Source organism: Colobus angolensis, unplaced genomic scaffold (assembly GCF_000951035.1).
Source record: "Colobus angolensis palliatus isolate OR3802 unplaced genomic scaffold, Cang.pa_1.0 Scaffold299, whole genome shotgun sequence".
NCBI lineage: Eukaryota > Metazoa > Chordata > Mammalia > Primates > Cercopithecidae > Colobus > Colobus angolensis.
In genome coordinates, this window is record NW_012116254.1 from 1,393,219 (window position 1) to 1,420,700 (window position 27,482).

At 43.9% G+C, this 27,482-nt stretch overlaps 1 protein-coding gene across 2 annotated transcripts in view; it reads left to right on the top strand.

Moving 5' to 3' along the window:
• Nucleotides 1-27,482, top strand: part of SETBP1 (SET binding protein 1) — a 383,555-nt gene that overhangs the window by 42,662 nt on the left and 313,411 nt on the right. The window lies entirely within an intron of this gene.

Sequence of the window (27,482 nt, forward strand, 5' to 3'; positions counted from 1 at the left end):
AAACAACACCCTTTTTAGTCATCACAAAGCTGAGTGCTAAAAAAGACAGGAGACTGAATTGCTGTGGCCGGCCATTGCCACTGCATGGGAGTCTGCCCCAACTATTTGCTTGGCCCATCTTATTACAGTTTGGCACTTCTCTGTTGAACCCTCCTGAACTCACCACGCCTTTGCCCAGGATAATCAGATAAAGGGGTCTTTTATTTCCCAGCTGCCCTGTTCATGCAGCATTCAGAGAAGAGGGGCTGGCAGTGGGGGTGGGGAGGGGAGAAAACATTTGTCTTTCAATACTGGCCTGACATGAAAGCTTCACTGCCGGGCATTTTGAGAACCCAGCTAAATAATGGTCGCAGCCAAGACAAAAGATAAAACTGACCCACTAGTTATGCAGTTACTTAAACATGATTTACCCTACATAATGCTGCCTGGGACCTGAGGGTCTCGTTTTTAACGAGCCAAGAGACAGCACAATTAATTACATGGGAAGCAATGCTATCAGAGAGCAAACTAGTCTTTGCCAAGGAAAAAGTCCTGAAATATTCCACACCTTTCTCAAATACTCACAGAAACACCCAGAAGTGGCACAGCTCACATGTTGGTGGACACAGGCAAGGATGGCGAAATGATGAGTCCCAGTGGTTCTAATGTTGGATGTCACAGGGCTGAGGGTTTAGCTAGAGCCAGGGAAGTTGCAGTGGTTACAGGAGGTTGGGACAGGGGGTTAGAAGCAAATTATCCTGTGGTTTGGCTGAATGTGAATATTGGGAAAAGTCAGACAGGAGCTCCGCATCTTATGGCTCTAGCGGACATGATTTCCATTTTGTTTCTACATCTTACAGCCAACCCTTGAGCCTCTAATCTCAGTGACATGCCCATTTGAGGGAGTTAGGATATAGGGTGGGGGAGGGGAGCAGGCCTAGACCAGAGAAGAGGCTCTGAAGACCAAAGGTAGGTAAGTGAGAGTGGGAGTCTATTTACAGGTTGTCTCTCATCCACTGTGATATGTTAATTTTTCTGAGCATCTTTTGATCAGATAAGCAAATCTCAGCAGCATGTCTCTTGTTCTGATTGCTTTAGGGGCATCACTGTACCTCTTGTGGTTAAACATAGTCGTCGGTGACACCATCCCTGGAATGGAGTGTCTGGGCTGGGAGGAGGAGAAGGTAAAGGCTAGAGGATTTGAAGAGGACAGGGTCAAAGGTTAAAGGACAGGGGTTAGCAGCAGGCAAAGGCCCAGGATTGAAATATTTGCTGAAGGCTGACAGGCAGCAGAATAGAGGCAGACAAGTGGCAAATTCCTGTTTTCTCCTCTAATTGAGAAAATATTTTGAGTGGTATTCAGTCAGACTACATAATGAGTGGGGGTGGGGCTGGAAGTGGAAAGAGAGAATATGAATGAATGAGAATATTATGAAATTACTGCAAGAAGCCAAAGTGTCTGCAGAGTTCAAGGAGTTGTATGAATGTGCCCTCCTTCCTTGCTTCCTGATTTGGGATGCACAGCATTCATTTCTTCACTCACTCATTCAGCAAATGGTCACTGGCAATGGGGGTTTACTTTCAAAGGAGGGTTTAGTAGCTGCCCATAGAGTTACCATTAGATAAATGAAAAAGGGGCCAGTTTTCTCTCTCAAGGCTAGGGAGACACAGAAGCAGGTGATTGCAACAGGTGAGACTCCTATCTTGATGCTGTTATTGGTCTTTTCTTTTCAACACCTAAATCTTACAATCATCTGTATCTGCTCAGAGTTGGGGGAATAATTTCATATAATTTCACATCTAAGAGAGACTATAAAGTGATTCCTGCACTAGGTCTGGCTCTCCCAGGGCCTCTGTTCTTAATAGGGTTACCCTGCACTGCCCAAGGAATTGTGTAGCAAAACTGGGTTGGGGGCGGGGGGCGGTGTGTGGAGGGGCAGAGTCTGGGTTTGGGGAAGTGGTTAGGAAATAAAGCAGTTATGTCTTGACTCAACCATAACCAGCCTGCCCTTGCTTGAAAGATATGGCTTTCATATTTTAGGAGCACACGTTCATTTTGTTTTCTAGGCTGATAGTGAATAGCACTGATGGTTTATTCACCAGGACCTTTCCCGAATTATAGGGGCATATAGCTGGGAAGGCCTTTAGGATCATTTTGCCAATGGGAACCCACAGAAGTTAAGTGACATCCTCCTGGTGGTACGTGAGGTTGTGGCAGAGCTGTGACCTCCTCCTCCTCAGCCCCCTGACTTCCCAGCGGCTCTGGGTGTGCTGTCACCTCTTCCAGGAAGTGATGACTCAGATTATTTTCATCAACATACCTCCCCCCCGCCCAACTCCATTTTCTTCCCACAGCCACCAAAGCCAATAATAGACTAAGACAGTTTCAATTTTAGACAATTTCCTTTTTTACTTAGAAATCTATGGTTAGAAAAGGGTGTAGGGTGGTAATGGTGGCTGGGGGTGGGGAGGGAGTCATGAGAAGCCTCAAAGGGGATGGGCATCTCCTGGCTCTCTGGTGGCCCGGATGGAATTAGAACCAAGAACCTTCATATGACCTTGAGTAGATCTCTAAAAGATTCCTTCTCCTCTGAAGTTTTTTGACTTTTAAGTTCAGAAGGGAATTTCCTTTCCACCAATTCAGGGACCATTCCTGAAGCTTCATGAAACCCTTACGTAATTTTTAAACTTTAACAACTAACTCATGTGAGTTGTTACACATAGTTTGTAAGTGACATTTCAAGGCTTCTTGATTTTCATTCCTACAGTTCTAGATACATAATACATTCTTTTCAAGGAGGGTAGGGACTTTGTTTTCTTGTAGTAACTAAAGCTGGCAATCATTGAACGAGATTATGAGTAATCAAATAATAATACTTATCTCTTGAGTTCTGTATGGGAGGCACCAATCTAAGCCTGTTACCTGCAAATGTATATGTAATCCTCCCCAAAAACTCTAAGAGGTAAATCTTATTGTTCTCATTTTGCTGATGAGTTAACTGGCATGGGGAGGTCAAATAACTTGCCAAATGGCATCTAGAGAGTATATAAAAGAGGTAGTGTTTGAAGTCCCGTTAGTCTGATTTCAAAGTTCATATTCTTAAACACAAAACTATATAAGACCTCCTCCCATTTGCAGATTAGAGGTCATAAATTGTAATAATATTGCTTTTAAATTTCATGTTTGATTCTAAGTGACATGAACTTGAAGTTTATTAAATATGTAAAGTACACAAAGACTTCATAAAGGCCCCGTTTTTAATAAATGCCTCAAGCCACACAACTGTATGCTTTGTTACATAACTTGTTTTTGTAATAATACATGGAGAAGAGCCCAAGATGAAAGGTGGGCTAAATTATTGTGTGTCAGTTGTGCACACACACTGTTTCTGTTTTTCCTTCTGGGGTCAACTGGGGAGATAAATCTCTTTGCCATTGATCTTACCATCTTGAGGGTGGAGTGGTTATCAGAGGATCCTGGAAAGTTTAAAGCATTACCCAAATGCAAAATAAAAGCGGTGGACAGCTTTTTATTTTTTTTAACACTATAAACATACTTCAGTTTTGCTGTTCAGACTCTTCTCTTTGAAGTCCTTTTCCATAATGTTTGTTTGGGTAACTAGCATTGGAACATTGGATAACTCAGTGTTTGAGCTCTCTGGAAGAGTTGCGTGCATTCGACTCACATATTTGATCACTGTGTGTGTATGTGTTGATACCCAAACAAAAACAAACTGTTAAGGTTTTACTGTCAGTGTCCTTATTTCTGCCTCTCACTTTGGGGTGAGAGATTAGGATGAGTGATATCTGCAGAGGTTCCTGTCTTGAGGCAGGGCTTTCCTTCTCATTTGAAAGCATCTTAAGGATGTGTTGCTGAATGTCTATCTTCAGCATTTTGTGAATGCGTTCACAAAAACGCATTCAGATGACATTCTAAACTTGCTGCTTTCCTGGCAGCCTTTTCAGTGAGTGGCCAGCATCACTTTTCAGTGCAGTGGGGTGGAGAGTAGGTGGACACTGTCTGTGTATGAGCACTGTAGGAAGTTGCCAACTGAATGGTTTGAGATGTCCAGAATGTTCCTTTCAACCTCACAGGAACAACAATCATTTACGCATCCCCTCACCAAGCTCTCAAAACACCTTAAATATGAAATCTCTACCATCATCATAAAATCAGATTCTCGAAGGTAAAAGAGAATTATCCTGGCATTCCTGACAGACATTTAGTCAATTTCCTTGGTGCTTTGTGGGTGGTCTTTCTACTGTTGAACACTTCTGGGCTGAGATGCTGCTTCTGTTGTTGGGTCAAAGTAATCCAACAAGTCATTCTTCCTATAGCCTCCACTTCTTGGTCTTATCTAACCCTCAAACACAGAAGCTATCCTAGAGAGTTAGTGACACTTTTCTCAGAACCCAAACTAAACCAAGCACAATTGTATCCAATAAAAAAGGGAGACTGAATTTGAGGGGAGGTCCTTACACGTACCATTTATCCCTTGTTTGCTCTGCTGTCACTTATTAGTTTCACTCTGAAGAATTAATGAAGACTATCTCAGGAAGAAAAGCAAAGTCTTCTCTCATTTAAGACTCATTACTTAGAAATATGCTAATTCTGAGAGACAGAATAATGCACTTCTACTCCATTGTGATCACTTTTGCACAGTTTGGCTACTTTATTCAAATTCCTGTGTTGTACTGTCTGATTTATTCCAGAGAGCAGGACAATCAAGAGATAGGCAGAAGTAGAAACCTTCTGGAGATTTAGCAGTTATTTACTGTCAGAGACTGGTGGTTCTCAGAGCTGATCATTTCCCTGGACATGATCACGTCTCCCTGTGCTAAGTTTATTTGCAATCTATAAAACTACACAAGGCATGCGGGTCTTGGAAAAAAGTCACTGTTTTGTTTCAAGTGCAGATAATCAAATGTAAGCGTGTTTGGGTACCTGTTATTAATATTCCATAGGGACCATTTGTTCATTCGGTTAACAGTGGATGAGTGTGGATTCTGAGGTAGTCATTGTACTCATCATTAAGAATATAAAATCAAATAAGACATGTCATTTGCCTTTAAGAATCAGACAAGCTTGAGTCAGATAGGCAAATAAAATGATAATTATAAAATAATGTACCAAATTCAATGAACAGAAAGCATAACCCTCCAAATCAGATTGGGAGTAGGGAGAGAAAGCTCTGGGATGGAGGGAAGGTAGCCTTGGAGCAAGTTTTGAGGAACAAGAGGAGTCAGTTAGAGGAAGAAGGAGAATGGGCATTCCAGGAAGAAATAACGGCATATGCAAAGGCATGGGTGATGAAATGATAGATTTGACTAGAAGAAATGCAAGTAGATCCATTTGAATGAATGATGCCACGGGTGGTTGGGAGCAGAGGTGAGAACTAGGCAGTGGGAAGAACGCAGCTAGGTACTAACTAGTGTTTATTGAATCCTTACTGTGCGCCAGATAGAGTTCTAAGCTCTTTACATGTATATTTCAAGTAGTCTCCATAAAACCCTAGGCAGTAGCTACTACTATTATCCTTACCTTACAAATCAGGGAACTGAGGCACATACACAGTAGGTCATCTGCCTGTTACAGAGCTAGGAAGAGGCAGAGCTTGGATTGAATCCCATGAAATCTGGCTCTACAGTTCACTTTGAATCACTGTTCTTTGGACCCTGTGTCCTAGGAGGTTATACATTATCCCCAAAACTCTGATTTATTTTAGACAAAGGAGGACATGAGCAGAGTTATGTTCTGGAAAGGTCACGTGGAGAACCATGCGGTGAGCAGATCATAGGGGAGAGAGACTGGAGCAAGAGAGGCCAGCCAGAGGCCTTTGACATAATGCAGGTGAGAAGTGAGAAAAACCTAAAACACATTGGTGACAGAGACAGCATCAGAAGTGAATTGATATAAAAGGCATTAAGCAGGTAGCATCTGTGTGACTCAGTGGCTAATGGGATTTAGTTGTTGAATGAGAAGGTGGAATTTAAGATATCTCCGAGGCAAATGGATATCACTATTCATAAAGAAGGGAGGCCTTGAAAACAGGTTGCTGCAGCAAGTCAGTGTGATTCCTGTTGAGTTTAAAGGGGCCTATGGGGACACTCATGTGGCGATACTTGTTAGGCAGCTGAATATTTGGGTTCTGCAGATTACTGTGGGCTTTGGAATCTGTTAATGGTTAAAACCATGGGTGTGACTTAATTTGCCTGGGGGAGCTTGTAAAGCCTTAGAGCTGTGGAGAGATCTTTGGAGATTACAAGCATTTAAAAGATAAGCAGAGGGGGAAAAAAGTGTTTGCAACAAGTGGTCTGGCTAGAGCAGGAGAAACCCCAAGAGGTCCCTGGGAGGCTGTGGTTTATGTCACACAGGCTTTGGCACCGCAGGGTCACTGTGACTTTTGAGAGAGTGTTTTCTGTGGAGCTGTGAGATCAGAAGCCAGTGAAGAAGGAGATGCAGAAACTGTCATGTAAACTAATCTTGCCAGAAGCCTGAGTGTGATGTGAGGTCTAGCTATGCCTCTGTGTGAGTCAACTTCTTGAAAACTCAGCATGGAACATCTGCAGAAGCCTAGAGTGGTGAGGCTGAGACCTTATCTGCCCTTGTTATATGGGTAGCACCAAATTCCCTTAGATACATATTGAATACGACTTGTTTTATTGTGTTTGGTTCTGTGCGTTTTACTATGGAATATGAAGAAAAATTATATAATATAGGTTTTGCCCTCAAACAAGTTTTATTCTGTCTGTTCTAGATAAGACAAACATGGAAAACTAAAAGTCAATATGAGCTAAATGGTCAATAATTCAGCTGTCAGAGAGTGGGGAGGTAAGAGTTTGCTGGAGTCCTTGGGATGCATTGAGTAAACTCTATCCTGAAGGATGGAACCACGGAGGATTTGGAGAACATGCGATCTGTTGTACAGATATGTAGATGGGGTGGTATGCAGGGGTCAGGGAAAGAAGGCAGTGAGGAACCTCGCTCTTTTCTTGATCCTATGCCTTTTTCCAGCCTATTTTTTCAGGAACTTTCCTGTGTTGCTTCATCTCTCCATCCAAGAGGCTCTCATGTACCATTTTTGCCTACCAAGAAGAAAGCATTTTGACACATGCTCCCTGTTGTGCCTGTCCTCTTTTTCAGGCCCTCAACAGATCCTTCTTGCTTTCATCATTCCCCACTGGTCTAAGAGAGACATCAAAAGGAGCAGCTAGAGGAGTTACGGTGGGGGAGGGAGGAAGAGGAAGCTTAAATGGTATCAGGGGTTCTGGATGATGAGATCGTCCTGGGAACCCTTTATAGATGAGACGGAAGATATTCTAATTATCTACTGCTGTGTAACAAACTACCCCAAAATTCAGTGGCATTGAAACTAGAGCCATTTTGTCATGTTGTCAGTGTTGTGGATAGGCCCAGTGAGGATAACTGGTCTCTGTTCCTCCATAATCAGGAACTCAGTTGGAGTGGCTGCAATAGTGTGACATTGCCCCACTTGTGACTGGCTCTGGCTGTGGGCGCTGTCTCTCAGCTCTTCTCCTTGTCTTGTCTGCTGGATGACACTGGTGATTGGGCTGGGATGGATGGAACAGCTGGGGCTGCCTGCGTTCCACTCTGACCTCTTGACATGGCTGACTTGTACTTTCCACCCAGCATGGCAGGTCTCGGGGTGATTGGACTTCTCACATGGTATCATTCAGAGAGAATCAGGTGGGAGCTGCAAGTCCCCTTAGGTATGACCCTCAGCATTTCCAAATGTCCCTTCCCTCACATTCTGTTGACTAAGCACGTCACTAAGGCCAGCAGATGATCAGGCTTTGCAGAAGCTGTGCTTTTTCCACATGGCCATAGGTGGGAGAGGCACCACTTGCTAAACTGACAGAAAACAGGGTCTGCCGAGAAGTTTATGAAACTCTCTGAATCCATGTGGGTTTTCATCTACTGTCTGGAAGAGCCCTGAGTTAGCAGCCAAGAGACCTGGGTTGTGACTGTGGCTTCATCTCAATCTAACCAAACCTAGAATTGTTTTGATCTGTGGATAAAAATCTTGGTCATGATAGTTTTATATTTTATTCTACTAGACCCTGGGGCTAATGGAATTATTCTGATTTTAAAACGGAGGAAAATGGTTCTTTTTTTTTTTTTTTTTGAGACGGAGTCTCGCTCTGTCGCCCAGGCTGGAGTGCAGTGGCCGGATCTCAGCTCACTGCAAGCTCCGCCTCCTGGGTTTATGCTATTCTCCTGCCTCAGCCTCCCGAGTCACTGGGACCACAGGCGCCCGCCACCTCGCCTGGCTATTTTTTTTGTATCTTTTAGTAGAGACGGGGTTTCACTGTGTTAGCCAGGATGGTCTCGATCTCCTGACCTTGTGATCCGCCCGTCTCGGCCTCCCAAAGTGCTGGGATTACAGGCTTGAGCCACCGCGCCTGGCCGGAAAATGGTTCTTTACAAACACACACACTCATCCTCATATGCTCCATAACCTGAAGTTGAGTGACTGACTGCAATTAAACAGACCTTGGTCTAGTTCCTGTTTCTGCCACCCGACAAACACGTGCTCTCTCAATCTGACTTTCCTTATCTATGAAACAGGCATAATTCTAATTACCTGGTCCACGTGAAGACAGTATGACATACAATATTCTGTGTCTGTTCAGAGTAGACTCTCCCTAAGAAGCATCATAGTAATTCCGATTGTTTGCCCTGATAAGAATCAGGATTTCCATAGCATCTGGCTGAACCTGTTTTTCTCTTCCTAATGCCTTGTTTGATCCCATTTTTCTTTATTACGAAATACCCAGTGGCTGGTATGTGTGAGGTGCATGTTCTCAGTTTTTGTGTTGAGGCTGTCTAGTTCCATTTGATGAGCAATGTGTCTGTGTGAGTATGCAAATATGCTGGACTCTTTGCATGAAGGATTAAAAATAGAAGCTGACCTAAGAAAGTTGATTACCACTCAGATAGACGATCACATACCCTCGTTATGAGTTCTGAATTGGTTGAACTTTATGACTAAATATGATATTCTTGGAATTTAGCTTACTGCTCCTTGAAGCTGAGCAGAGCTATGCAATTCTGTTTTCTTTAACATGCTACAACTTGACTGCAGACGCTCTAAACCCCTGATGTCTTCTGAATGTACGATCACAAATTCCTAGCTCTGGGAACTTGCTGTGCTGAGCAGACATCCAGTGAAGGAGGAAACCCAAAGCCTGTGTCCTCACAAATATATAAGTGAAGACGTTAGTCAAAACAAGATGTTAGTGCTATTTCTCACCGCTGCAATAGACAGGGGCAGCCATATTGTATGTTGCATTTATTTAGACCCTTCTGCGGAGAATAAGTGCTCTGTAAACATGCCCTATTTAGCCCTCAATGCATATACTGCTGCTTTTCTGAGGTCTTGAAGCCAATGAAATAAATTATTCTAAAAAGAAGTGCTATGCAGCCCCTTAGAACAGTAAACAAGAACAGTTCAGGTCTTTTCAGGAACCTGAAGCCAAGGGATGGTTTGTTTTTTTGGTCTCCAGGAAGAGCCAGTACAGAAGGAGGTATTGACCTCGCTACTTTGGCTGGCACCCACCAGGTCCCTTCCTGGTGCTCACATTCCCCAAGTGTGTAACTCAACACCTGTCCTTATGCGGCAAACAGAGCTTACAGTGATGGCTGAGCCCCTCCTGCCCTGGCCCTACTAGCAGCTCGCACCTTTCACCTAGGATTTCAAACTCTGAAAAACCAGAGTCAGAGAATAAATTCCCCCCCCCATGATTCTGGTTTGGGCCAGGAAAAAAAAAAAAAAATCAGAAAAACAACTCTCATAAGAAGTCCTGGGATCAACGCAGTGATCTGTTTCTAGCTCCAGACCTAGATGAGGGAAGGTGTAGGGATCTTAGGGACATCTGAATCTCACAACTGGCTCCCTCTGAACCAGAGAGGGGCATGTGGCCTGAGTGATGTCCTCTCTTACTGTTTGAATGCCAGCTCCTCTGAGCTACACAACACCCCCTGCTATTTCCGTCTGACATGGCCAAGCTGAATCTCTGGTAAGTAAATAATTAATTTGGAAGTTGGGGATGTCAGTGGAAAAGTCGGCTATGACGGGTCAAATAACAGGCCCCAAATGTGATAGCCACGCTCTGGCCCTTTGAGAGACGACCTGTCGGTTCTATTAGACCTGGACAGTCCTGTCTTCCGGCCTGTCTCTCCACATTAAAGTCAAGGAACTGTATCCATCTTTGGATCACATCTCTGTCCCCAAATGCTTGTGCACACTGTGGAGTCTAGTGTTTTCTTTCCTAAATCCACCAGGCCCATGCAAGTCCACATGACTCATGAGAAGAGATGAGTCGCGGCTCCAGTATCCCTGTGGGTTTGGGGAGGGGTCAGACTGTGAATAAACCACTACGTGGCTGATTTTACATCCTTCTCTTTTACCACAGAAACCTCAATTTCCCTTTTTGTGGAAAACAAAAACTCTCTTTCAGTGTTCCATCAAGGGGACTGTGGCCTTTGAATTGCACGGTGTGCCCGAGAAATTTTAAAGATTAATCAGCTTTTGGGGGTAGTGGCTGGTAGAGGCCCTATTCCTGTCCACTGGGGAGTAGCAGGTCTCCACTTCTATTCCTTCTGACCAGGCTGCCAACTTCATGTGGAGATGAGGAATTGATCAGCCTATGAATGATTTGCGAATCCACAGATGTGTGGCTGAGACCCTGGGGACATTCACCACAGGATCTGCCCACTCCGAAAGTTCCCTTCCCCTGGGGGAGTGAGTGATGGTGGGGACAAAAATCACACACTGAAGCAAATGAGGACAAGCCCTGAAAAGAGCCTCTTGAGGCCTGGTCCAGGGGCTTTCTAGTACACTAGTTGAGATCATTTCTAAAAGGAAATAACAGAACAAAATCTCAGATAGGCAGTATAAGAATTTGTAAATGGTAAATGTGCTATAAGGGTGAGTAAGATGCGTTGCTTATTGCTTGAGAGAATTTCTTTGCCCTTCAGTGTATCTGAATTTGTCATTTGTGAGCTATTAATTAAATTTGTACTCTCTGCTAGTCTTAGTTTCTTCCCTGGGCCTTCCTGAAGACTGCATGTGTCCTAGCTGTCTGCTATTCTAGCTCTCCTGTATATTCTGGGAGTGTGTATGGATCGACTTAGGCCCTTGTTAATACCATTGTTCTTACAAGACATAAAAAGAAAATGAAAAAACTTAGTTTGACATTCTAAGATCTTCCAGTTTCTCCCAAACTGTTATTTACTAGACGGAGAGAGAGGAGGAGGCATTTAAGGTCAGAGCAATGTACACAGAAGTATGGAAGTGGGAATTGGAAGTGTGGTCAGGGAATTCACGGAACTTAGAAACTAGTCAATACTTACCTCTCCATGAAGAAGCCCCTTCCTTCCTGGTCTCCTCAACTCATAGCTTTCTGGCCTCTAAACTCCTAGAGCACCTCTCCCCAGTAACAGTCATTTCCTGGCAAAATGTGTCCCTCTATTGTTACGCTTCTTCTTTTGGACTATTTAAAATTTATTTATTTTATTACATTTTATGTTGCTTTCCCTTATTTAGATTAGAAATTATCTTGGGGATAAAGGGTTTCATTTATTGGCATTTCCCTAGCATATCACCTAGCAAGTACTCAATAAATACAAATTGACTCTATATGATTAAGTTTTAGACAATATCGAAGTGTATTATATTCCATTTCTGCTCCTAAGGAGTTTTGCTGTCCAATAAGTAAGAAGAGAGTTGTTGTTTATAAGCCTACATAGAATTCTACTTAGAGATGTTCACTAATACAATATTGTGAAGTTGGAAAACCACACCTCAATGAAGTTTCTCAATATTCATTAATCCCAAGAAAGGGTGTTGGTATAGGTGCAGAGGATTTAGTCCATGTTGCTACATCCTGTTGAAAATGTGCTTGAAGATTCATCTGTGGTCATGTGTGCTGAAATCAATTGATACAGACCCAGCGTGGCTCTGCATTAGGAGGTAGGAGACCTGAATTCTAGTTCCTCTTTTTTTAGTTGCTGGCAGTTTAGCCTTGGGTAAGTCACATAATTTCCTGGGCTCAGCTGTTTTTTCCTTACAACTGAGGTTGCAACAATCGCTTGTAGTTAGAGATCTGAACCAGATGATGTATTAAATCTCCTATCTATCTCTAAGTTCTATTGATTCTATTATTTAATGAGATTAATTTTGCTTGCCATTGCACAATACATTTTAGCAAATAAAAGTTCAACTGAACAGACATGACAGTAACAAACACCCACACATCTGCAAGACTAAACATTAAGAAGAGAGACAGACAATGGCTTAGGCAGGGGGCCTATGATAGGTGCTCCTGGGCACAGGGAGGGTCAAATACTGGAGTGGCCCAGTCTTCCTGGGATAAAAATGAAAAGGATCAGGAACATTTTTAGAAAAGATTCTAGATCAAAACTGTACGATGCATGGCCCTTCCTTTCTCAGCTACGCCTACTAGTAGTCCATGACTTAATGTAAGTTCTGCAAGGGACATAATGGTATAAGATATTTCTTACCTGCTGCTCCTGTGTTCAAGGAAACTCATCAGAAAGATGCTCCAGGTTGGCTTCCGGTGGGTCTTTTTTCATAAAACATCTGGGCAGTTTCAGCCTGAGGAACATATACTGCTATCTTCAGCTGCTGTTGTGGGAGGGAAAGATAACATTTTCTGGGGCTTGTTTTAGTAACTGTCAGCTGCTGCTGCCTTAGAATCATGAAGAACATTTTTACCTCCAAATGCAGATCACTCTACTGGTCTTTTGGAATAGTCACAAAGGGAAATGCCATATCATTAAGAAGGTCAGGTTGGGCACAGTAGCTCATGCCTGTAATCCCAGCACTTTGGGAGGCTGAGGCAGGAGAATCGCTTGAACCCAGGAGTTTGAGACCAGCCTGGGCAACATAGAGAAACCCTCTTCTCTAGAAAAAAGTTACTCAGGCATGGTGGTGCATGTCTGTCATCCCAGCTACTCAGAATGCTGAGGAAGAAGGATCATTTGAGCCCGGGAGGTCGAGGCTGCAGCAAGTCATGATCGTATACTACTGCACTCTATACTGGGCAACAGAGTGAGATCACGTCTGTTTACTTAGGCTCTGTAGAGTATGCAAAAGAACACAAGACAAGTCTTTAAAATTGACATTGTTATTGGAGAGATCAGTTTTATAGACATAAGGATGGATGTCATTATCCTAAGTTGGGAAGATACTGTCATCTCATCCAGAAAACTTACCTTGATAACATCAACCCACTGTGATATTTCTCTTTTTTGTGCCACATGGTTGTTAATGTAGATTCTATCCTACTTCACTCTTTCCACTTTTCATGCTCCTTTGAAATCAGCATATATTTCAATTTTATACAATATGTTGTGTATATATTTTGTCACTTTAATAACTGAAAATGGATCAAAGCAGAAGTTTCTACGTACAGTCCTCTCATAACCCACAGTGCACTTAGAACACTTAATGCGTTATTTGTTGACTGACTTGCTCATACAGTTTGCATGGCTTTGCAGTTCTGTGAAAAAGAGGTATTGCTGGGAAGGGAGTTTTATCTGGAACTATTTCATGAAGCCTACTCTTATCTCCATTGTGCCCCAGGCAAACTTAGCAACTCTGTCCTCTGTGCTTACTCTCTCTCTCTTACACACTTCATTGCCCTCCTTCTTTCAGTCTTTTTTCCTCAGTATATCTCCAATGTTGAGCACAGGGCCTGGTACACAGTAGATGCTTGGTACACCTTTGTAAAAGAATAAATGATGAATGAATGATATTGAAGTTTAAAAGCTCAGGATGAGAAAGAGAGGCAAATACAGTTGCAAGTCTGGCAAGTGGCTCAGTTGGAACTCCTCAGCAGGCCTGACTTGCTAGAGGCCTGTGTTGAGTTTGTCTGGGACAGGCCTCCTGTGAAGACTCACTTCTATGATCCAGCAGTAACAGCTTTCACTCCACTCTCAGGCACAAACTTCTTGGCTGACTGAAAGAGCAATGTGTTAGTCTCTAGAAGTGGAGTGGACTGGTGTCTGAGGTGAGTATAGCCCACTTGGATACAGATGCTCAGTATTTGGTACCTGCCCTGGGGAGAGGACTGCTTTCTCCCTGGTGTATAGACTCATAGGCTGGCTACAGACATATATATATATATATATGTGTGTGTGTGTGTATATATACATATGCATACATACACACACACACACACGCACACCCAACTACTGATTTGCCTTGGGAATACACTGTGCTTACTTAATATTGTATAAGCTGGTGACCAGATTACCTTATGAGAAGCCACGTGATGTAGAGTGTAAAACCCACTAGATTTGAATTTAGAAGACACAAATTCTACTTCCAACTCTGGTTTGCCCTGAGTGTGTAACCTTAGAAGGGTCACTTCACTAGGCCTGACTTCTGTCTATAGGATGAAGGCATTAGGCTACATAATCTCGGAGTTTAAAGCTAGAAATTTCCAAAGCTGGAAGAGTTGCCTTTGAAGGCAGTGAGCTTCCAATAGCTGGCTGGAAGTTCCAGAAAAGGGATTCTTAGCCTTAGAAGTGTAGTTCTATTGGGCCTTTCCAACCCGATTGAGTAACTTTCATCTGATTTGGAATCTCATCAGCATGGGCCAAATTGACATCAGCAGGGAGACAGACAGCATTACGTTGTTTACTCTGTATGACCTACGCGTGAATTAATGACCTGCCATGTCACTATTTTGATAGCAACAACATCACCCTCATTGTCTACCATTGATGAATTATCTTTTTGGGGCTTGTCAATTGGTTGGACATCTGCATATCCTAGGGCATGTGCAGATCCACATGGTCACATGCTCATTCTCTGTGTCTCCTCCTTTGAGAACCTAGCATGTGCTGTCTTTTGTGACTTGCCTGTATAACCTGCTATTAAAGCCAAAGACTGAGTGCCCTGTGCTGACTGTGTCCCTCTGTGAGAGACTCAGATGCTGAGGTCTCCAGCGGCACCTTATGCTCCAATTGCCATTGTTTGAAGAGCGACATCTGCCCTGTAGTCATACGTACCTGTGTTGACATCTCTTTCCACTTGCTCTTTGCAATTCTCTTCTGGTGTCCATGCTGCCAGCGATCTTTAGTAGCAGCAAAATGCTTCAGGAGCTCCATAGCCTGAATGAAGAATTATGCCATCACCTCCATTTTACTCAATTTCATTTTTCTGGAAGCATTAGAAAATGAGTGTTCACATTTTCCATAACTTGAACTTTGGGAGGCCAGAACTTTGGGAGGCCGAGGCAGGCAGATCATCTGAGGTTAGAAGTTCAAGACCAGCCTGCCCAACATGGTGAAACCTCATCTCTACTAAAAATACAAAAATTAGCTGGATGTGGTGGCACATGCCTGTAATGCCAGCTACTCAGGAGGCTGAGCCAGGAGAATCACTTGAACCCGGGAGGTGGAGGCTGCAGTGAGCTGAGATCGCACCACTGCACTCCAGTCTGGGCGAAAGAGCGAAACTCCGTCTCAAAAAAAAAAAAAAAAAAGGAAGAAGGTATACATGAACACACACACATACACACACAGTCTCCCTTTATGTGTAACAGTTGACCAGAAACTTAGTGGCTTAAAGCAACAAAAATTTTATTATTGTATATTTGTGGGGGTCAAAGTCAGAAATGGACCTCGCTGGGCTCAAATCAAGGTGTTGACAGAGCTGTATTCATTTAGAAGACTCTAGGAGAGAATGTTTCCTTTTCTTTTACAGATTCTAGAAGCCACTGTCATTTGTTGGCTCTGTCCTTCCATCTTAAACATGGTAACTCAAGTCGAATCATTTTCACACCACCATCTCTCTGGTTCTACCTATTCTGTTTGCTTTTCCACTTTTAAGGACTCTTGTGAAAACATTTGGGCCTATCTGGTTGATCCAAGACAGTCTATTTCAGGGTCAGCTGATTAGCGACCTTAATTCTGTTCCACTTTTATTGCCCTTTGCCATCTAGTATAGTCACAGGTTCCAGGGGTTAGGACGTAGGACATATTTGTGGGGCCATTATTCTGCCTATCACATCTTATTTTAGTAGTGCTAATGACTTGGATTTATAAAACATTAACAAACAACCTTACCTTGCCTTTATCTCCTTGATCTGTGACTACTCTCCCAAGCAAAATTCTTTATACTGGGGAATGAAATAATTGCTTTTTAAACAAAAAGCAATTTGCTATAATTTGTAGAACTGTTGGAGTCATAATGCTTTCAAGATATGTTTTAATAAAAAGATACTTGTATATTTGTAAAAGAGTCTGACTAAATATTTTCATTCATCTGAGGTTCTGGGAAGTCTGATTTTAATTGTCAGTGATATCTGAATTTGGATTCAGGTCTTTCACATTTAAAATACTCTGAAAAGGATAATTTGGGTTATTTGAGTTGGTATCAAGTGAATGACAGATACAGAAGAGTTTGTCAATGCGTTCATTAAATTCAAAAACCAGTATACTGGGTTATCATCCAGCAAGTGCTAACTGTGTCTTGGCAGATGTCTGATGTCCGAGTAGGAGTGATTATGGTTACTGTGTGAAGACTTGACTCTCATGGAGTTGCGGGATCACACGTGGGAAGTGGGGGGGTTCCCATGTCACCTTCCATTCAGATCAGAAGTATAGCAAACCTGAAGAATAGATTTTGGTTGGAAGAATAGAAAATCTGCCTGGAGTGTCTTTGGAATGCTAGAGGATGAGATTGTCCTGTTTACTAAGAGTTGTCACAGTTCCCCTCGCCTCACCTCCCCAGTCCTGGTAAGGAATCAGGACTTGCCAAGATGAAGCACTGATAGATTTGGCCTTTAGTCTGCAGGTGCTAAGGTTTGGGTTATTATTCTAGAGTGGGCATTGTGAGTCATAGGGCTCCAAGGATTCATTGGTAGAGTTACATCACCTCCTTTGGGCATTGCAAAGTGAGCATAGGTATATGCCTACTACTCTGCTGACAGCTTGGGAAGGTTGCCCATCTTACCTTTACACTAATGACAATATTACCTGTTACACATTGTGGCCATTACAATGTGTACACCAGGGGAGGAGACAGCAAGAAAGTGGTTATCAGGACAGCTGAGGGCTGGCACTCGTTAACACTTGTGATCAGTTATTTCCTTTCTTCATATTTGGAATAGGAATAATGATTCCTGCCCAACTTGCCTCAAGAATTATTATGAAGACAACATGTGATGTAAATGCACTTTGAAACTGTCTAGTGGCTATTGAATTCCCAATACTTTAAAAGAAAAAGAAACAGAAAGACAGGGGTAGAAAGCCTTTCTATGTTAAGGTGAAATGATGCAATTCAACTCTCTGACCCTGTGCTTTTCCATACATTTCTCGTGGACACTGGGAAAGGGATCTGCTGCCTTTTGCTTTGAATCACAAATCCTGTGCATTAATTGGAGTTTACTGCTCGAAAAGCATTCGTGGGATGAGTTTGTAGAGTATAGAATGGAGGGTGTGTATGTTTGGGGTAGGGTGAGTACAAGTTATATGATCCATTGTTAGTTTAATTCTCATTTTTAATTGATTTTAATTTAGTGTTTTGTCTGAAGTGATGATCTACATTCACAAAATTTTATGGATGGCTCTTTAGGGAAAAAGGAACCTGCACTTGGATAAATTTGAATATACATCTCGATTTCTCAATTCTCTTGGAACTATGGAGGCCTACTATATCTTGCACTGTAGACTAGTAGATTATAAGATCATCAAATACAGGAACTAAAAGTGACTTTATAATTAACTGGCCCAGGGGGCTAGAGGAAGGAAATGAACAAACAAAAAACTTTAAGGCAAAAATTGGGCATTCATTCAGTGTAATATATTTTCATTCATTCAGTGTATATTTTTGAGTACCTATTCTGTCCCAAGCCTTGAGCTAGTTGCTAAGGGCACCAAGATCAAAGACCCAGTGCCTGCCTGTAAGGAGGTCATGGTCCAGAGAGGAGATAGGCATTAAACAATTAGTGTTCACTGTGCTCCTTGCTAGGTCTGGCTGATGGGAGGATAAGAGGGATGATCAACAGCAAATAGGAACTGTCCTAAGATTGCCTGGGGGTGGGGGTGGGGCTGTGAGGAAAGGCTATTTCCTATCTCTTCCTCTAGAAAAATAAAATACAACTAGAGCTCTAAGAGATCACCTTTCATTGCCTGTGCCATCAGGACCCCTTTTCCTTTTCAGTTCCATGCAAACCCATGACCCTAGTTACCTAAGATCTATTTTTTACCATCATCTTTCTTACTGTTATTATTTATGACGGTCATTGTTTTAACTGCTCCAAGGAGATAATTGCCTTAGTTGCTAAGGCAACCCAACATATTGGGTATAAGAGCAGCCAGCAGAAAGGGTTTGCCAAATTGCAGGGCTGGGTGGGAGGTGTGGGGTGGGAGAGCAAGGGAGCTCAGCTGTGGAGCTTGAAAATAGCCATGTTCAAATTATCTCTGCATTTCTTCCACTGAGGAGCGTGAAGCCACTTGGAATCCGGTGCCTGCCAACTCCTCACCCACCCCTGACGCTTCCTATTTTCAACCCAGCCAGTGCACTCCCTCACTAACCCTCAGTGCTCAGCGGAGAGCTTTCTTGGGTTCCAGTTCCCAGACGCACAACTCCTATTCTGTCTGCTGCTACTCAGCCCTGGAAATGTTCTTGCCCTGTATTTCTGGCCTCCAAGGGCGGAGGTGGAGCGGGGTGCAGCACACACAGATGTGTCTGCGGACTCCCCTGTCTGGGCAGTGCACATTACCCATTTCAAACACAGCATCATCCTTGGTGGTCTTGCTCAAGTCTTGTCTTCTTTCTAACTTGGAGAACTATAGGCAGATGACAATAACCATTATTATTTTAATTTTTGAAGACTGAAACATCTTAGGGGGTCAACCTTGCTGTCTCCATTAAACTTGGCTCCAGTAAACTGAAGCCAAGAGAGGAGGGTTATGCAGACAAAGCAATGCAGCAAAAGCGGGTGATCTCAGCCTCATACCCTAGTCTCCTGACTTTCACACTCAGCCCTTATCAGTGCCATTGGCTTTGCTCCTTGGCTACTGACCATCTCAGTCTGAGGTCTTCTGGGAGATTTTGCTCTGGTCTCATGTCCTCTAGTTAGCCCCTTTTTTTGTCTCCTGGTCCTGGTCCTTATGCCAAGATGGGGTGGCAGAGAGGATGCTGGGGCAGGAGGGTGCAGAGCATAAAGCTGTAGCTCATTGACTGGCTTTGCTTTTCATGATTTGATCATCTAGAAGCAGCTATTGCCATGAAAGAAGATAATGGCAGGAGAAAAGCCAAGATGACAAAAGAATCCCTACCAGAAGATTCAGGAGGTTGTTGCTGACTTCTTGCAGAAAGTGTTCTTTCTCCTCTGTTTTTCCTGCTCACCAAGTACACATTAGCCCCAGGATGTCTGTTGGGAGGGCCAGCCTGCCTCTGTGTCCTTAGCAACCTCCAGGGTGTCTCCCTAAGTATGTCCCAGGGCCCTCTGCTAGAGCTCTGCCTCAGAGTTGATCTATCTGAACAGGTTAAATAAACAGGTCTGTGTTTGGGTTAATTATCACTGGTTCTGCTGCTCTCCATTACTGCTCCATCCGGGACTCTGGCCAAGGAGCAGATGGGAGAGGCTGCATCATCACCCCTGCCTCCTCATTGTGTCTGGCTCTCCCTCCTTCCTTCTCTCTCTCTGTCTCCCCGTCCCCTTACCCCTTTCTGTCTCACTCCCTTCCTCCTTCCCTTCCTGCCTGCCTCTCTTCCTCCCTCCCTCTCTTATTCTCCTCCTTCCTCCCTTTCTCTCTCTCCCCTCTTCCCTCTCCTAGCCCTGCTTCCCTGCCTTCCCTTCCCCCTCCCTCTTTTTGCTCTTTCTCTCTCTCTCTCTTTCTCTTTTTGGCTGAGCAAATAGGCCAGATGGTGGTGAGGGGAACAGACAACAAGTGAGGCATGGCATATGGGGAGCTTGTTTAATTTCGGCTCCTGTAGGGAAGTAGATTGGAGGAGGTGAGCTACAAAAGCAGAAAATGGAAAGGGGAAGGGTAAGAAAAAAAAAAAAAAAAAGAAAAACAACAACAACAACTGACCCTTCCAAGGGGGAAATTGGATTCAATTTACTATTGTTGGTCAGTAAGCAGTTGAGAATGAACTGAATCGAAAGCAGAAAGTGCCCTTTTTGAATTTCAAAGGTACAGCACCCCCCAACCCCCAACCTCCAGCAGACCTCGCTTGTACTAACTCCATATTGCCTAAGGATCTGACTTTGGGAGAAGGGTCTGCCAGGGGCAGTGGACATGGGCAGAGTTTCTTATACAGGATGGGATATGACTGTCTGTTGGATCAATTCTAGGAGACAGAGAGGAAAAAGAAAATAGCTCTGTGGCTAAAATCAGGGATCAAGGAAAGACTAACTCCCATTTAACCTAGCTCTTTTTTTGTACTAGTTGTCTCGCTTGGTTTGATGCACCTTTTGTTTCAATTTTATTCTGCTCTACCCACAGGCAGCTGCCCACATAGCCGCACCTCACCCTGCTGCCATTGTCTGCTCCCTTTGCATACTTGGAAAAGTGCAGGCAGGATCTCGGAGAAATGAGTGTAAAGATGTCACTGAATGACCCTCTAGCAGAAGCCTTTTGTTTTCAACCAAAATGTATTTAACCTTCATGGTGACTGCCAAGAATGTCAAATTTAAGGCTAAATTAGCTGGAGTTTCTGGAGATATTCTGGCCACATATAATGGCACATGCCTTGGTCTCACTGGTGTGCCATTCCCACAGATTAACGAAATACTGCCTGCTACACCCCTGAACATTTCCACTCTGCCATTGCTGGCGAACCCCCACTCTCAGAGAGCAGTTGGATTTCTGATATCCAGGAAAAGCTGTGACCCAGTGCAGAGTTGAGTCTCAGGCTCCTGGGTCTCTGGGGACTGGAACAGACCAGAAGCCTTAACAATTACCTTAGGAAAGGAGAATACAATCCAGGCTCATCTGCTGGAGCTACATGCCTGCTCCCCCCTTCCCTGCAGGGGCCTCCCCAGCTCCACCAGGCAACCCGTTGTTCTGCAGCTGATAACCGGATTAGGCAGCAGAATGGGGCAGATGAGTACCCTGAGGGGCCCTGCCTGGGAACAGGGGCTCCCTGGCCTGGCGTGGGGGCTGCCACTGTCAACACCCTAAGCCGCTGCCTCCTGCGAGGCATTTGCATGTGTGTGCGCCCTACTGTACGGGCCCAAGAGCCAGTGGGAAATGCCGGCGGTGGCAGTTCACACGGGGCACTGCTGCACAAAGCCCCAAGGCCAAGCTGCACGGTGGCCCTGGCTGGCGAATGTCGCGCACCCAGTCTCTCGCAGCAGCGCCTGGCGCGACGACTGCTGGAAGCCGGGCCAAACGCAGGCTTTGCATGAGTGTGGCCCTGGCTGTGGGAGCCGAAGCACAGCCACCACGCGCGCCCCGAGCACAGGGAGAGTCGCCTGCATCGTCCAACCCTCCTCTTAAAAAAAAAAAAAAATGCTTTCTTCGTGCTTGCTTTCAGTGGCAGGCCGGCGGTTTGATCTCCCCTGAATGCTGTCCCCTCATTTGAGGCTTCGATTCTGAGAAGATTCAGGGCATTGTCCAGGGTGGCGGGATGTCGGATTGATTTCGGGGCCTTTGTGTGGACGTGGGGCTCCTGAATGAAGCTGTTATGCGCGTCTGGGGCTGGCGGGCAGGCTGTCCGGCTGCAAGCTGGGCCTCCCTTTGTTGTGGGGGCCTCATTGAGCCCACGGAAGAGGCTCATTTCAGCGTGATTTACTACCACCCAAACACCAGCTGTCTGTTGTGCTGCGGCTGCTGCGACGCCCTGCCCGGCCCCCTTTTGGGTAGAATCTCTTCTCCTTGTGAAGCTCTCAGAGCCCCCACTCCTTTCTTTAAATGCTTAAGGTAGATTCATAATCATTCGTGTATATTCATACTATATACTTGTGTATGTACACCTATGTATGTATATACACACATACACACACACACACATATATTCTTTTGGTGTGTTTCTTTTTAATAGAGGGCCCTGAGCTGAGGTAGGGAGCAGGTGGAAAAACGCTGCTGGGCTGGGGGCTGATGACCAAGATCGCAGCCTCAGTTCTGTCCTTGAGTCATTGTGTGACCTTGGGTCAGTCACTTGATGTCTCAAAGACCCAGTTTCTTCACCAGAAAAAAATAAGAGCATTATTTTTGATAAAAGGAAGGCATGCCTGTATTTCTTGAAATATTACAGGATTTCAAAGCTATGACAAAAATAGAAAAGAGAGTGTCCTATTACTCTAACAATTTTGTAAAGCATTATTCAGTGAAAAAGTCACAACAGGAAACAAGGTTGTGCTCAACCTTGCCAGGCACTGGGGAGGCAGGGTTCGGACTCTGTCTTGTCCTGAGGATCTCAAAGTGTGGGGTCAAAAGGGAGACTAGGGCCATGGAGCCTTGGAAGTACTAAGTGAGCATCAAAGGAGGGAGCAGGAGAAAGCCTTGGAGGGAGAAGGGGCCTTCAGGGAAGGCTCCTGGAGGATGTGGTGCAGGATTGTTTTGATGTTCATGGTAGTTGGTAAGAGGCGGAGTGAGCGAAGTTATTCCATGGAACTTGAGTGTCTAGTATAGTGGTGACCATCCCTTCTCTGGCACCCTTCCTTGATCTAGAAGGCACACATGCACCCAGGAGTGAAGAGAGAGCTTGAATTGGGGCAGGGAGATGTGGTCAAATATGCAGGGTAGAGGGGTTACTCTGCCACTCTGTCATTTCTGTTGGAATGTCTTGAAGGTGTCTATGTTGTCATTCAAGCAGATAACCATTTAGAAGGTAGCTGTAACAGTTCAAGCAAGAATAGTGATTAAAATATGGGGTGGCATAGGAGAGATGACAGAGGTGGAAAGTGAAGACATTTATGTAGTGGGACTGCCTTTGAGAATCATTGGATATAAGGAGTTGGAGAGAAAGCAGTGGATCTGTAATGATGCCCACATTTAGGTAAAATAGGACACATAATAGTATAATGGTCATAGCGTTGCTAGCCTGGCACATAATAAGCACTCAATAAATGATGGTGATAAATAATCATCATGATTATTATTGTGTTTTTTAGGTGATCTAGTGAGTGGTTGCCTTCAGACCATGTTCCAAAATGGGGAATTCAGGAAAAAGGACAGATTTTTAAATGGGGAGGTGGTAAGAAAAGTAGGAAGATATGTTTTTAACATAATCAAGTCCACACAGGAATTATCAAATGTGATATTTGGGGAGTGGGGTCTGAGTTGGAATTATCTCTTTATTCCCCCATAATGTTTAGCTTAGTGCTCAGAACATGCAAGGCATTTAATAGATGCTTGATGAACTTATGGATTAATGTATATTCTGACTCTTAACAATCAGGAACTATCAGTTTAGAAATAATCATTTATTCCTCACATATTAAGGGAGTGGCGATTAATATCATGCACGGGACACAGGAAGGAACAAGCAGGTGGGGTCTGTGCCAACATGGAGTCTGTGGTCTGGTGTGGCTGTGAGGACGATAGGAAAGCTACATGCACATGTGATTGGAGAGGATTCTGCATATTGTTTCTGAGTGTGTAAACATTGTCTTCAGGTAAAGGTGAGGAACAGTAGGGCGTGGTATGGATGCATATGGCATCTAAGTTATATTGAACCAGCCTCATGTTTTTATATAGTGTCTGATGGCCAGAGACAGACCTTGGCCCAACAGTTAGTCACATGCCAGTCCCAGCCTTGGCTGCTGTTTAATGCTGTGCTGCAGGTGCTTAGGGAAGCTGCATGTGGGTGGAGCTGCCCAGGTTCCTGGTGACCCCAGCATCAATCAGATATACTCTGAGTCTTCTACAGGTGATGACCAGGTCTCCAAGGTTCTGCTTCTTCCCCATGTATCCTTTCAGGGATACCTTCATGGCCCCCAGGGGTTTTGCTGTTGGTTCTCCTTCATGTGGGTTGACAATCTCATGAGCTTTTTAAAGTTTATATTTAGAACGACTATAGGCTCACACGTCTGGGACCTGCTCCAGGAAGTGTTACAGTGAGTACTAGAGTCATTCAGCATCCCAGGAAAAGGGAGCCGAAAAGAGCATTAGAAATCCTCAGAACAAAAAAAAAAATTCTCCTTTTATTAAGAGTGAAAATAACTCTAGAAAGGAGAGGTGCTGGCCCAAGCCACACAACTCAAGAATGGCAGGGAGGAGCTTTGACCCAGACATCCTGGCCTCCCAGTCCAGAGCTTGTTCTACTTTTTAAGCACTGCTCCACATTGCTGTGCATGTGTGAGATTAAGTATACTGATGCCTCCCTCTGTTTCCTACATTTCCCATGAGAAATATGGAAGTCAGTATTTTACAATATGCAGTCTGTATAACTCAGTTACTCAGAATGTTAAGAGGTGTTAGAGGCCAAAAACATTCTCCGAGCAAGAAACATTGGGAAACAACTGGTTTAACACAGCTAAACAGATGTCTTTGCAGTAGGATGTCTCAAAGCCTTTAATGTTAATATGCATCACGGATCTTCAAGTGTGGTTGAGTTTTTGGTGTTTCACAAATTTATTAGGTCACAAGTTGGTATCTAGGAGACCAGCTATCCCTAGACTGCACTCCTAGGTCTGATTCTTATGTAGAGACAGCCTCCCTGGCAGAGAGCATAGTTTGGGTTGCATTTGTAAAGATGCTACATGGATCTTTGCTTCTGCCTTGGGAGGCTGAATTGGGTGGGGAGGCTGACAGTATCCTGAATGCACTGGAGTACAGGACTCTGGAGAAGGAAGCATCCTGAAACACCACCTCCATTGAGTGTCACTCCTCCTGCTCCCCCCCCACTAGAGGAGGAAATGGGGGGAGAGAAAGATAGAAGAAAGGAAGGAAGGATGGATGGAAGGAAGGAAGGAACCATTTCACTGCTCTCAAGGATCCTTATGCCCTAACAAGAAGAAGGGTTGCAAATACATTTCTCAGAGTTGGTATAAAAGATGATCTCTCTGTTTCCTATTTAATTAGGAAGAAATGTTTAGACATGTAGGCCTAGAGATGCAAAGAAAATAAGGAGAGCAAACAAGAACATTTGTTTACTTTTCCAGAGGAGGAAGAGGAGAGCACACAAGCTTGGGGAAGAGCAGAACATGATAGTTTTGTCAACTTCAGTTTCACTGCTTTTCCTAACAAAACTTTAGGACAATTCCTGATCGTGGTCAAACCTCAAGTAGCTCAAGAGGTCATGCTTTTGCAGTGGGTCAGTTGATATCATGAACTCAATCCAAGACTGCTTGAGATGCCCCTTGGAAAGAGAGTTGTGCGTGTGCAGGCACCACGTGCATGCTTGTGCATGCACATCCCAGGAGCAATGCTGGGAAAAGGAATAGTGTCCACTTAGCTTCTGTCTCATTGCCTTGGTATTTCTGGACCTCAGATCCAGACATAAAGATCAGTCTCAGATAAGCGGCTTTTGGCAACTTAGATTGTGTCTGTTATTTATTGGAAAATGCAGGATGGATCATGCAACAAGACATATTTGCACATTCTTTGTGGGGATGTGGCAGGACACACAAGTAGACTCACAGACAGGTGAAGAGAGGTGGTAAGCAAAAGTCTCCCAGGGGCTGCTGCAGAACACTCTGCTGGCTGTCTGCATCACTTCTATTCTGTCGTAATCTCCATGACCACAGAGGCTTGCCTGCTTGTCAGCAGAGTGATTTCTGGGGTAGTTATGAGAGGGGCAAGCTTAAGGGGAGGTGTTAGTGCATAGTGTCTACAAAGAGCAGCAACTTAGGATCTCCAAGCCTTCTTCCCCCTTTCCATCATTCAAAGCAACACTCTCCCAAGACAGATGCATAATCATATTTATGACCTCCTCTGCAGCACTTACAAGATATCATCCTTTAGTTCTGTTACATTCATTACCCCTCGCTGGGTAGTTAATAATTGGACCCATTTTATAAAAGAGAAAGTGAGGCACAGAGATGCAAGTGATACTCTGGCCTTCAGAGAGAAAAATTACAGTGGAACCAGAGTGTGTCTCCAATTCTAAAATTCTAGAATATTGTAGGAAAGAAGGGACCAAGGAGGAAGCTCCCTCATCACTGGACACACTCAAGTCTCTGGCTGCTTTCTGCCTTGTCATTCTTTTTCAGGAGAAAAGCAACAATTAGGAAACCCAGACTCTGGGAGATGGAGCTTTTCACTGGATTCCAGGGAAGCAATTTCTTCTTTTAGCAAGAAAGTATGAAGGACTAATACTGTGCACAGCATTTTGCTAGGCAAGTGAGAGAAAATTGATCTGCAACATGTGGGTCCTTTTCTAAAAGAGCTTGCAGTTTGTTGCATACAGACATACATATGAAAATTAAAATACCATCTCTCACCGAATCTAAGATGTCATAAACTATAAGCCAATTTCAAATAAGTTAGAAGTAAAAAATTGTGCATCCTATAATCAATGGGATATGGTAGTAATAGAAAAGGTAAATAAAAATACAAGTTTATTATCCAGAGTTGTTACAGCCATATGTGTTGGTTCACTTTTTGTTTTCTGACTTCTCTGATATGCCAATGCATGGTGAAGTATCCAATGAGTGGTACCGACAGTTGTTGCTTTGAGCTCACAATGAAGAAGGATGCCTGGGTGGGAGCAGGGTGGGATAGAAAATGAAGGACTCATAAATGATGCAAGATTGAGTTAGGTCTTGAAGAACAGGAAAGATTTCAAATGGGAAGGCAGGAGGCAGGTGTGATGGGAAATGTCTAGCTCTGGGCTTAACTGCCAAAGAGGATTTCTGAGAAACTGATTTATTCATAGGAGAAGTAAAATACTGGTGTATTAGTCAACTTGGACTGCTATAACAAAATATCATAGACTGGCTGGCTTTAACAACAGACATATGTTTCCCACAGTTCTGGAGGTTGGGAAGTCTACATTCAAGGTGGCAGTAGATAGATTCAGTTCCTGGTGAGGGCCCTCTTTCTGGTTTGTGGATGACTGCCTTCTAGCTGTAGCCTCACATGGCACAGAGGGGAAGCTCTGCTGTTTATTCATTTTCTTATAAAAATGCTAATCCTATTATGAGGGCTCTACCCTCCTGACCTCATCTACACCCAGTTACCTCCCAAAGACCCCACCTCCTAATACCTTCACACTGGGGGTTAGGGTGTTAACGTGAATTTTGGGGAGACACAAACATTCAGTCCATAACAATTGGGAACCGATTTAAATTGGATTTGGGTCCTGCAACTTAAATCATTGGACAAACCTGTGAGATGTTTTAGGGTCCAAGCATGGCAGTCATCCGATGGATGTTTTGAAGGGATATGCCACCTGAGTTGGCATTTAATCATGCCGGACACCACTGGACTTCTTCCGGGTTTCCTATCTCAGTTTCATTGATCTTTCAGAGTTCTACTTTGTAGAGAATATAAGGGAAGGGAAGGCATGACCCCTGCTCTCAATAGGCTTACCTAGGTCAGAAAA